General features: G+C 38.6%; 1 protein-coding gene across 1 annotated transcript in view; it reads right to left on the bottom strand.

The window, feature by feature from the left end:
* ZNF385D (zinc finger protein 385D) overlaps nucleotides 1-12,392 on the bottom strand; it is a 284,531-nt gene that overhangs the window by 130,735 nt on the left and 141,404 nt on the right. The gene's annotated exons all lie outside the window — the stretch shown is intronic.

Below are 12,392 nucleotides of genomic sequence, written 5' to 3'. Positions count from 1 at the left end.
TTCAAGGTATTCTTCTCCTCATTGGCTTTTTGGAGCTCTTTTACCATTTGAATTAGTCTATTTTTAAGGTGTCATTTTCTTCAGTATTTTTGGGTCTCCTTTAGCCAATCATTGACTTGTTTTTCATGATTTTCTTGCATCACTCTAATTTCTCTTCCCAATTTTTCCTCTACTTCTCTTACTTGCTTTTCCAAATCCTTTTTGAGCTCTTCCATGGCCTGAGAACAATTCATATTTTTCTTGGAGGCTTTTGATGTAAGCTCTTTGACTTTGTTGTCTTCTTCTGGCTGTATGTTTTGATCTTTTTTGTCAACAAAGAAAGATTCCAAAGTCTGAGTCTGAATCTGGGTCCGTTTTTGCTGCCTGTTCATGTTCTTAGCCAACTAGTTGACCCTTGAGCTTTTTGTCAGTGTATGACTGCTTGTAGAGTAGAGAGTACTTTGTCCCAAGCTTGAGGGGTCAGGTTGGTGTTTTCAGAGCTACTTCTACACAGGAGACTCTGCCACACCAGAGCTCCTCCTCTCCCAAGAACCGCTAACCTAGACCGAGACCCATATCCAAGCAGGCTCTGCACTCCTGCTCTGATCTGCAGCTTAATTCCTCCCACAGTTTGGGCTTCAGGCTGGAAGCAACCACAGCTGGAGCTCTGGAAGCAGCCCTAGAGCTGCACCACTTCTGCACCCCTGGGGCTAGGGCTGACCATGCACTCCTTTCATTCTAGAAGTTTTTCACTACCCTTCTCTTGGCATTTTGGGGTTGAGAAGGCTGGCAAGTGCCACAGCTCAATGATTCAGGGCCCTACCACCTGTTCTGCCCACCTCCCAGTCTGGGTGATCCTGGCATGGCCCATACTGGGCTGTGCTAGGCTCCACTCCCGGCTCCATGCAATAGACCCTTCCCAGAAACCATCCAGGCTTTCCTGGGCTGTAGCCCTGCTTCTCTCTGCTGTTTTGTGGGTTCTGCAGCTCTAGAATTTGTTTAGAGCTATTTTTAAAGGTGTTTGGAGGGTCCTGGGGGACAGCTTAAGCAAGTCCCTGCTTTCTAGCTGCCATCTTGGCTCCTGAAGTGGAAATATTTATTTCCAAGGGTATGGAAAGCAGGCAATCAAAATTGAATTTCTCCCCCTCTTTTATCCTTCAGACATTTGATAAAAATAGAATACAAAATGAGAGAAATTATGTTCTTGAGAGTGATGATAGCTGAATTGCAAGAAATCATTCAAGTGGCTTCATCTTCTTCATAGATTGGCCTGGCACAGGCAGTAGCAAATGTCTCAATCTAGGTGTTATCTTACCATAGTGCCCACTTCTATCCTTCATCACAGCATAACCCGAATCCTTCTGGGTCTCACCTCCTGAAGATTTTCTTACACATGTCTCAACTGTTACAAGGTCTATAGATTACCCTTTAAAGGTTATATTATGATTACATGTGTTACAGATCATTAGATTATAGATTTAGAGCTGTGGGGGAGGTGGGTGTGGACATTGTGATTTTACAGATTAGAAGACAGAGACTCATGAAATTAAAATGACTTTCCCAGGGTCACTAAGCTACTAGGTCTTGGTGGGAAGATTTTAACCCAAGTTCTTTCTAGTTTCTTACTTTACCCACAATGCATCAAATTGGAAAGGTGATGGAAATTCCTTTAAGCTCAGGCATCTCTGTCTATCTCCATGTGTAAACTACAGACCTTCTGGCTTGTTGATTCTCAAAGACCTTCATTAAATCAGCCTCTGGAGTTATCTTTTAAAGATATAAGCATGGTTTTTTTTTGAGGGGAAAGAATATTGTGGGTTAAGGTGAGAAAGGGTGGCATACTTCTAGAGGCATTGTTTCACTAAAATTTCAATACTTTAGACAGTGGAGAATTTCATTCTTCTGTTAGGCAAGATTCTCACCTAACTGCTAAGAAGGAGTGACAAATATATAGACATATAACTGAGTAAGATAGGTCTGTAAAAAATAAGAATTATATAAGATATTCATAGTAATTAATGCTCTCCTATAACAACACATACACACATGCTATGTATGAACATATAAGCATATGTACATAGAGATAGATATGTACAGATGGGAAGGGGAAGGGGAAAGGGAAAGGGAAAGGAGGAAAAGGGAATCAAGCAGGATTGATCAGAGTATGATCAAATACAGCACATGGACATAATATTGAGAGATAAAACAAAAGGTACCCAGTTAGAAATATCTGATTTTCCATTTCCCATCCATATCATTATTATTTTTTTGAACAAAATCTCACTGAATGCTTAGGAGTTTTAAATATGGCTATATCTAATGGCTGCCCTTTAAGAAATATCATTTTCCCAAGTATTGTGTCACAGTGTACATTAAGGTATGAGCTAATTTTGTCTCAGCGTCCACCACTAAAGAAAACATAAACCCTTTCTTGTTGGACAACTTCACTCCAAAGAAAGTAACACATTATTGTCCAAAAAAGGGTCGATGAGAAGAAAATGAGTTTCTGCTAATGAAGACATTTATATAAAATTTTCTAGTTTCTAATCAAATTATTGTTCAGCTCTCTTATTTTCTATTTCAGTTCCATTTATACAGTGCTCCACAGCCTTTAAAATTTCATGTTTATAGAACCCTCTAAATCGTTCTTCTCAGTTCTCTGTGATCATAAAAAAGTAGATGAGAGAAATGGGCTGGCTGGCCCAATGGGAGAGGAAAGACTTACTAGAGATGTTAGTAGAAGCACTTTAGCAAATCAACAATATTTCTTTTTTAAAAGACATGGCCAGGCACAATCAGCTACACTGAGAAATAAAGACATTTTCACCTCTTATGGGCCACTGGGCAAAGGAAGAGATGATGAGCTTATCATGCGGGTGGGAATGACAACACTCTTCGCATGATCTGACAATTGGTATATATAGAGCAGGGGTCTATGGACTCTGTGTGTGTATGTGTATATAGGTGTGTATATGTGTATATATATATATATATATATATATATATGCATATACGTATATGTATACATACCTATATACACATACACATATGCATATACATACTGCATTTCAATATGATTGTTTTTCTTTGTGATCTGGAGAATTCTATTTTATGCATTAAAAAGAAATCGTATTCTGAGAAGGGGTTCATTGGTTTTACCAGATTGCCTAAGGGATATCCCTCTCCCTCTCCCTTTCTGTCTCTCTCTGGCTCTCTGTGTGTGTGTGTCTCTCTCTGTGTGTCTGTCTCTCTGTCTGTCTCTCTCTCTCTGTCTCTATCTCTCTGTCTTTCTCCCCTTTTTCCCCCTCTCTTCCTGTCTCTATGTCTCTGTCTCTGTCTAAGAGGCTAAATAATTTACCCAGGGTCACACAACTTGGATGCACCAGAGGCGAGACTTGAAACCAGATCCTCCTAACTGAAAAGCAGGCTCTTTATTCAGTATACCAACATACTATAGTGTGATGATTCACAGCAATGACAGATTGCCTTTGAAAAACTGAAGAAATGCTTATTTTTAATATGTTAAGTATGTAGAAAGCTTGTTAAAAGACTCTTAAAATAAAACACACATTAAAGATAAACACTTCTCAGTCGAAGCTAAAGAATCTAACTAAGGAAACCAATAAAAATGGACAAAATTTGTCTTGCAAACATTCTATGAAAACTTATGCTAAAATATCCCCTTCCATAATATTGAATATTCATTTAATTTGGAACTCATGCAATTTTAATTTCTTGAGTAACTAGAGTGAGGTGAAAGAAGTTCACTGTTAATTTTTAAATACTTTTAAAAAGGATGTGAGGGGAAAAAAAAAAACAACAGGCAGAATGCAAACATATAATTCTAAAGGACTCCTCCCCCCAATAAAAAAAAAGAAAAAGAAAAGAAAAGAAAAATCAAGACACTTTTGAAAGGCCATTCCAAAAAGGCCATTTCAATAAAAGAAATGATAAAGTCAAAAAAAGGAGTGACTATTCAACAAGATACAAATGCAAATAAAAGTTCTGGGACACAAAGGCTTGGAGGAAAATGCTTCTTTCCAAGGAGGGATGGTTTTCACTGGCCTCCAGGTGTAATATTGTGTGCACTGATGAGCTGATCAACAGCAAAGAACTTCTACCCAGCTGTAATCAAGAGTGATTGATGGTTGGAACAAAAAAAAGTTGATTATCATGACAAGTTCAGTGATGTACCGAATATAAGCAATGCTCTGGAAATGGATAAAACCTGTTCGGAGCCTGCCTTCTGAAAGCATATTTCTAAGGGAACTGAGAAAAAGGTTAGCTTCCTACCAAGAGACCTGATACAGGATGCACCGGCTAAGGGTAAATTTGCTTGGCTTTAATCTCTACAGATGGAAAGATTCAGCTCATGTGTATCTTAAAACAGAAACCATGTAGATTACGTTACAGATACACTCGGTCAAACTTATGTTTGCCATTGCCCAACTTGGGTCCGCCATATGTATGTGTTCCATGGTACCTACAACAAAAACTCACCCATGTATCTTAACACATAAAGCTTATGGTGAACATACTTCCATTTGTCATTTTCAATTTACTAATGATAAGTTCTGGCTTCATTATGGCTACTGAAACTTTACTGATCCATTTCAATTTAAACCAAAACATAAACGTGGACAGAGACAGCATATCTCAAAGGCACTCTCCCAGTCTGCATTTGGCATGTCAAATAAAGTTTCAAGAATCTGCAAAAAAGGTGAATCTGGACTCCAGGATTTGGTGTGATGATTCTCAGACAGCAGTGGTCACACTGCAGACATCACTAAAATAAAGGTGAACCAGTTGATTGCTGGTGGTGGTGGTGGTGGTAGTGGTGGTGATGGTGTGTGTGTGTGTGTGTGTGTGTACATATTATATATGAATATAATTTCAGGAAACTCTTCCTAATAGGTAGAGCTATCCAAGAATGGAATGGGCTACTTTGAGAGCTTATAAATTCCCTCTCCTTGGAAGTCTTAAAACTGATGATGGATGACAATTTGTCTGGAATGTAATAGTAAGGATTGCTTTTCTATGTGTGTTACGCTAGATGACATGTGGAGCCCCTCCTAACTCTCAAATTCTGGGATTCTGGTCTCACTTCATTATTAGTCGTGTTTAGCTGTAGTACTTAAAATGATCCTTGTGATATAATCCATTTTATTTTATTTGGCTCCTTTATTATTAACAGAAAACATGACACAGATTGCTGGAATTGGAATTAGAGGGGATTAAATTTCATTGCTACCACTTATTATCTATATTACCATGAGTAAGTCATTCATTCTCTCTGGGCCACAGTTTCCTCAACTATAAAATGAGGAGGTTGCTCCCAATGTCCTCCAAGATCCTTTCCCTAACTCTATGGTGCTATAAATGTATGGATGTAGATAAATGAAGATGTTGGATATATGACCTTTGAACTTTCTTCTAGTTTTAAATCTATGATCCTATTTTCTAAAGTGTCTTCAAACTCTCAATCCACATTGCCAATTGTCATCAATACATAAGCTGCGTGATGATCTCATTCATCCTGAAATGGTCAAATTAAATAGATAGGTTCCTTCCCTTGATTTGGACAAAGCTAAAGCTTTGACAATCCTGGAATTTGGGGAAAATTCTGGTTCATTCCATTTCAAGGTATGCAGTTAGAGAACAGACATCATCTATAAGAAGGGCATTGACAGATGCATCTAATAGGAAAGGAACAATATTACAGGCTACAAATGATAATCAAATACAAAGAAGAAGGAGTTAGAGGAATGACTTAATTATTATATCCACGTTTCCTCCCTGTGGGGCTCTAATGCATAGAGCAGCTCACTTCTCTTCCACTTCTTTTTTGCATGGCACATGAATGGTATGGTCCTACTTAGTGCTGAAGTTTACAATAATGGAGTAAGGAGTAATAGCAAATGCTTCAAGAAATTATGGATGTGATGAGTGCAGGGAAGCATAGGAAGACCCTTCTGAACTGATGAAAAGTAAGTAGTCAGGGAAACAACAGAATCAATTATTACAATAGTAGACAAGCAAGATCAAGAAAAAGAAATGAAATAAAATATAATGCCATTTCCAAATTTAGCTCTATGGGTTTCTTTGCTGAGGTGAAGGATCATGGGACTGAAACACTACGTAAAAAATGTCGGATTTTTTCAGTCATTTTTGCTGATGGTTTTTTCTATCCCTTGTAGTCATTGTTAGGAAGAGTGGAGCCCTAGGCATACATTGAGAACTGTAGGTCATGTGAAATCAAAAGATAACAATAAAAATTATTTTTAAAGTGATGAGAGGAATGGTGATGAATACCAAACATCAATGTGAATTGAGCTAACCGTTTTAAAAAAGTAATTTGGAATTATCACCCCCCATGGCACCCCTCCCCTAAAAAAACATGGAATTGGGCTAAGGAATTATCCATAGAAATGTCCACTGATGTGGAGATTTCACTGACAGGCACACACCCCAAAGAGGTCAAAGACTGAAAGAAGGCTAGCATGTACACTAAAGTATTTATAGCAGCACATATAGTACTGGGCAGCGGGGGTGGGGGAGAATGGACAAAATGCAAATAATCATTGACTGGGGACTGACTAAACAAATTGTGGAGTAAGAATGTAATATGATATCACTGAATTATAAGAAATGAGAATTATGAAGGTTAGAAAAATTATGTTTTGGAAGAAAGGAAGGATAGGAAGGAAACAACCTTAATTACCTATATGCCAAACATTTGTGCTAAAGCACTTTACAAATATCATTTAATTTGAATATGAATTAATGCAAAAGCAAATAAATGGAATCTGGAAATAAATATACATAATGACTATAACAACATGTGAGCAGCTAGGTGGCAATGGATAGAGCACTGGGTCTAGACTTAGGAAGACCTGAGGTCAAATGTGACCTCAGACACTCACTAGCTGTGTGGCCCTGGGCAAGTCACTTAACCTTATTCGCCTGAGTTCCTCATCTGTAACATGAGCTAGAAAAGGAATCAGAAAATGACTCCAGTATCTTTAAGAAAACCCCAAAGGGGGTCGCCAAGAACTGGACACTACTGAAATGACTGAACAACAAAAACAAAAGCAATGTGTGACGAAACTCCACATGGAGCATGCCCAGTTGGCATTCTGGTTCTGAGCAACCACATACAAGTTTGCACTTTTTGATGATAAAGAGCCTCCTAATCGACTGTGAAATTGGAAGGGCTGATGACTCAGGAGATATGATTTGGAGATGACAAAAAGTTCCCCTAAGTGCTTGCTGGGCCATAATCCATTGTAGGTATGAAGGAGGTTGAGCCATCCCACTAAGAAGTGTGCAGGTCCTTTGGGGCTGCTTCCAGAGATTTGGTATGAGCAGGGAATCTGACTTAACTTGCACTCAGCAGCAGACTGATGTGAGTATGTGCCCTGCCTAGGCCTTCCTCTTCCTGGGATGAGGCTGGTTCTCTTTTGAGTTTCTTTTACTCAGACGACCTTGTCATACTCAAATGCCTGTAATTCTACTGGTATAGCAGCCACTCCATACCACTTACATGATGTACAGCATCAGTGTACACAGTGTTATACACTGGTGGCAATGAAGTTCCCTGAAGTGGCAGTGATGGAAGTTACTGCTTCAGAGAGAGTGGTCATCAGAAGGCAAGGATTGGTCCAACTGAATTGGTTCATCTGCAGATTTTACTAGAACATCATTCAGAGAGTATAAAGAAAGGAAGGATATGAAAATGGATAACTAACAGTCTTGCAAACTGTTATTATGTCCCAGTGAAGCTTGCATATTAGCCTTCCAATCAGATGTATTAGTAATTATAAATTAAGCTTGTGAATCCTGTTTCAATTTTTCTTTTGTTGTGTATCATGATTCTTTTTATGGCTATCATTACATTCCGTGTATAAGTAAATGACCAATCCATTACTAAATCCCTACTGTACATTGAGTTTCCTCCTTTCCTACACACCCCCTTTTTGGGTGATCTAGACTAATGTCCATCAGTCAGACAGTCCTGAGGATACCACAGTGGGAGGCTTTAATGAGCTCAGGAGTGTGAGAATGAAGGGATCAACTTTGCCTAATGAATGGCCAGGCTCGCCAGCAATGAATCTAGTAGAAACCATAATGACTGCATAGAGGAAAGGGAAGTATGTGTATCCCAGCCAATGTTCACCCAACAGCAGTGGCTCCATACAGAAAAGGATAGCACAACAAAAAATCTGAACTGTGTACAATTATTGAGATTAAACTTGGCCTGAAGGTGACAGGAGAAAATCCCTTCCTCCCCCTCCTCTCTCTTCTTTATATAGTGAGAGAATATGGTCCCCAGATAGTATATGCTATCAGAACTGGCAGCCATGTTGGTGAATTTTGATGAATAGTTTTGTCTTTTCTCTTTGTATTCTGTGTTACAGGGAGTACAGAAGATACATTTAGAAATGAAAGTGATAAAAACAAAAGATATTAATAGAAATAAAAATCAATGAATAACCATCAACAGCAAATGTCAGGTCTTCAGTGACAGTATTATAGAGATACCTTTCCATTTCAACACTCAATATTTTTTAGATAATGCCAGTGACTTGGGGATTTTTTTATTTTTTTGGATCTTAGTAACATCCAATGCTCTTTTGAGATATGTATATAATTACATAAAAAAGAAAAAAGTAATTAAATTCAAATTAAAACAGTATCTCATTCAGTTTCTTAGGGGATCTTGGATATTTCAGCAAACAAGCCATTCATGGTTCTGAAAACAGAAGTTTTTCTTCAACATCCCCTTCCCCTGCCATGTAATGGGATTGTTTGTGCATTTTGAACTCTTCCTATAGAAGAGACATATAAGCAGAGGTTTGACTTCTGCCCTTTGAAAAATCCTAGAACTTAAATGTTGCTAAAAGATACAAGGCTTCTCAAACCTGAACACAAGATTCTTTTCAGGGCTCAAGCTACTTCCTTGAAATCAAGTCACACCTGAGAACATTTTTCTGTGTTACTGGGTTGATAGGGAATGGCTGAGGGAAATGTATCCATCCATTCATAAGAATGGCCCAGGCATTCCAAAACACTCATTGGTGAAGCTAACAGTTTTAACTTCATTTTCTGTCCCTGTATCCAATAATTCACAATATTTTAGCCATCTGAGAAGTTAGTGTTGAAAACTAGCTATAGAGTAATTTACTTCCCTCCTCCTCCTTTGGAGACAATATAAAACCTTTGGTTGGCCAATCAGTTCCTTATATGTCTATATACTTCTGGATCTAGCCCAAGCTTTCTTCTTCTATCCACTATATGATCTCTGTCCTGAGCCCCAGCCCTATATGACCAACTGCCTCCTAGACATCTTTATTTGGAGACAAATTTAGAGAAGAAGGAGTGAAAAAAAAAAACACCACCAACACCATCATAAAACTTCCTAACAGTTGGACTGCCTCAAAAGTGAGATGGATTACATTGGGAGATAGTAGGTTTCTGGTCCCTGGAGACCTTCAAGCAAAGACTGAATGCATGTAATTTGTGGGGATTGTTTCCAATTATGAATGGCCTCTGCCAAGGTCTCTTAGAGTTCTGGAGTAAATTCTATAATTCGGCAATCTTCACTCAATTCTCTGTTCTTGTCTTTCTAACAATTTGATGTGTAAACTGTTTAGAAACTGCCCTTCATGAGCAAATCAGATTTTCAGAATAATTCCTCCTGACATGACTAATTTTCTACTTGGACAACAATCTATCTCTCAACCAATTTCCATTTGAAGAAAATTAGTCTGGCCTTTCATCTATGAACAGTCATGGGCCTCCTATAGGTTTCAAGCTTCTTGATGGTAAGTATTATTTTATTTTAGACTTTATATCCCCAGATACTTATATATAGTAGGAGGTTAATGAATATGTATAAGGTTGCATTAAACATGTTACCACCATCACCCCATGGTTAGAAGTTTCATTCTGAAGAATTTTTACAGCAGGAGTGATTAGGCATTGTGGGTCATGGACCTCTTTCAGCAGTCTGATAAAACCTGGGGATCCCTGTTCAAAACAACATTTTTAAATGCATAAAATGGATGGTTATCAAAATTTTAAAAGAAGATGCAGAACTCTTCCTCTAAAGGATGCATCTCTCTTAAAAGAATCCTTTTGCTATTTTCTGGCACTATTGTTTCTCTGTACCCACCTGATTTCCTTTGGACTCTGAAATCTGCTGGAGGTTGGGCCAACATTTTCTTCCATGACCCACCCAGTGGATTTTCTTTGCCAGAGTTCACCTCCAAAGCTCAAAGTGAGAGCTAAAAGAAGTATACTTACAGCCCTGGTGAACGTGGTGCTCTCTGCTGCACACGTTGAGCATGAGCTGGCCCTTCAAAGGACATTTTTCATCATATTCCGACTCTACGGGAAGCTGGTGTCACCAGCAAACTCTGAAGAGCCGGCCTCCTTTGAAGCCAGGGTAACTCTGACCAACGATACTAAGACATCTCATCAGGGATCCCTGTTCTTTTTGTGAAGCCTAATGGCTATGCCAAAAGACTGCTTTGGAAAGGGAAATAGCAGCAGTGGTATACTGACCAAGGTGAGACGGGGGGTGGGGCAGATAACCCTGACAGTCTTAGACAGTAGCAGAAGACATCTATCTATGGAAAACAAGTTTTATGGAAGGCTGAAAATTTCGTTTAAAGGAAGTGGCCATCAGCACCTTAGAGAAAATCTCAGCTTTGTTTTTTTTTTTAACAGACACACACATATGTGTGTATGTTTGCATGTGTACATAAATGGGGATTATGTGTTTGGATATGCATGATTATTTGTATATGCAAAGGCGACATTATATAGTGTAAAGAGCCCTGGATTTGGAATCAGGGGACATGGGGTAAAATCCTTATCAAAACTCCGCTGAGATACTGAGTTCAACTTTGTCACTATGGTTTAAGAAGGACATTGATATGCTGGAAGGTTCACAGAGGACAATCTAGCATCCTAATATTTTTTATTCACCTTATAAAAGCATCGATTTTCTCCTCCTGTGCAATAATCCCCAGAGCATTAAACATAAAAGAATCATAGTGGGATAGCAACTTGTATCTGGACTATTTCTACCTGAACTCAGAAGGAAGAAGAGGAGGGGAGAAGGTGTGGACCAAAAGGGAGGAGGAGGAGTGGGAGGGAAAGGAGAATAGAGGAATAAAAAGGAGGAAGTAGAAAGGGAAAAGGAGAAGGAGAAGGGAAGGGGAGGGGGAGAAGGAGAATGGGAGCAGCAGAAGAAAAGTACAGAAAGAGGAGAATGAGAAGGGAAGAATGGGATGAGAAAGAAATAATTATCATATCTGATTTTTATCATATAGGAGGCTTGCACCTAATTTCTTAATTGATCTTGGTAATTTGTTTTACTGCTTTTTTTAATTAGTAGAAGTTAAAAACCAACTAACTGTTCAATATATCCAATACAGTGGTTCTTATTTACCTATTAAATATTCAATAAAGGTTTTAGATCTATGGCGGTTGCTACATAGAAAGATAGTCTTTGAGTTGGGAGGGACCTTAGGATACATCTTGTCCAACCTCCTCATTGTATAGATGAAAGCACTAAGTAAGGCCTTGTGCACTTAAGTGGTTTGCCATACAGCCCACTTTAGGGGCAGAATTTGAGCCCAAGTGCTCTAACTACATAACCAGGGTTCTTTGCACTATACTACACAGCTAGTAAAATCAGAATATTTTATTCCGGAAACTTCTTGAAAATGGTCACATTTTGTATGAGATAAACAAAGAGGGAATTTTTCCACATGTCATATTTTTAAAAGAGTAAAACTGAACTTTCCAAAATTAGCTCTTCACTGAGAGATTGTACTAATGCATAAAGAAGAGGACTTTTTTAAATTCTCATACAACTGAATTCTCATAAGTTAGGGCTACAAAGCATCTGAAACATGAAGGGCTAGACAGTTATGTTATAAGGCAGGTGCAGCAGGAAACCAAATCAGCCAATTGACAACATCAAAACCAGCAACAATAAAATCACTGATTTTTCCATGCAATGAAATGACTATTTTGAGAATAATTTAGTTTTGCATGCTCTATACTGTCTTAATTCACCAGACAGGGATGCAAATTCTATTCACTTCCTGCCTGGCTGCCCAGACACCAGAGTTTCCAAGGCTCAAAAAGCAGGCTGCCCCAAAGGAAGAAAAATGTATTGATCCTAGCATCATCTTTATTCAGAATTAGCAACACTAGTGATACTGAGCCTTACACTCAAAACCACCAAGGAATACTGGAGACAGAAAACATAGACAGGATTCTTGGCAGGTGATGGTGGCATGAAGGATGCTCTGAAGCACTGTATCAGTGAAATTCTCATACTGTATTCTGACACCTAGGGCTCCACTATGGAACCCTTGTGCCTCGAATGCTCACAG

The sequence above is a fragment of the Trichosurus vulpecula genome, chromosome 5 (genome assembly GCF_011100635.1).
Source record: "Trichosurus vulpecula isolate mTriVul1 chromosome 5, mTriVul1.pri, whole genome shotgun sequence".
Taxonomy (NCBI): Eukaryota; Metazoa; Chordata; class Mammalia; order Diprotodontia; family Phalangeridae; genus Trichosurus; species Trichosurus vulpecula.
Note: the sequence above shows the minus strand (reverse complement) of the source record. Positions and strands in the feature narration are given on the sequence as shown.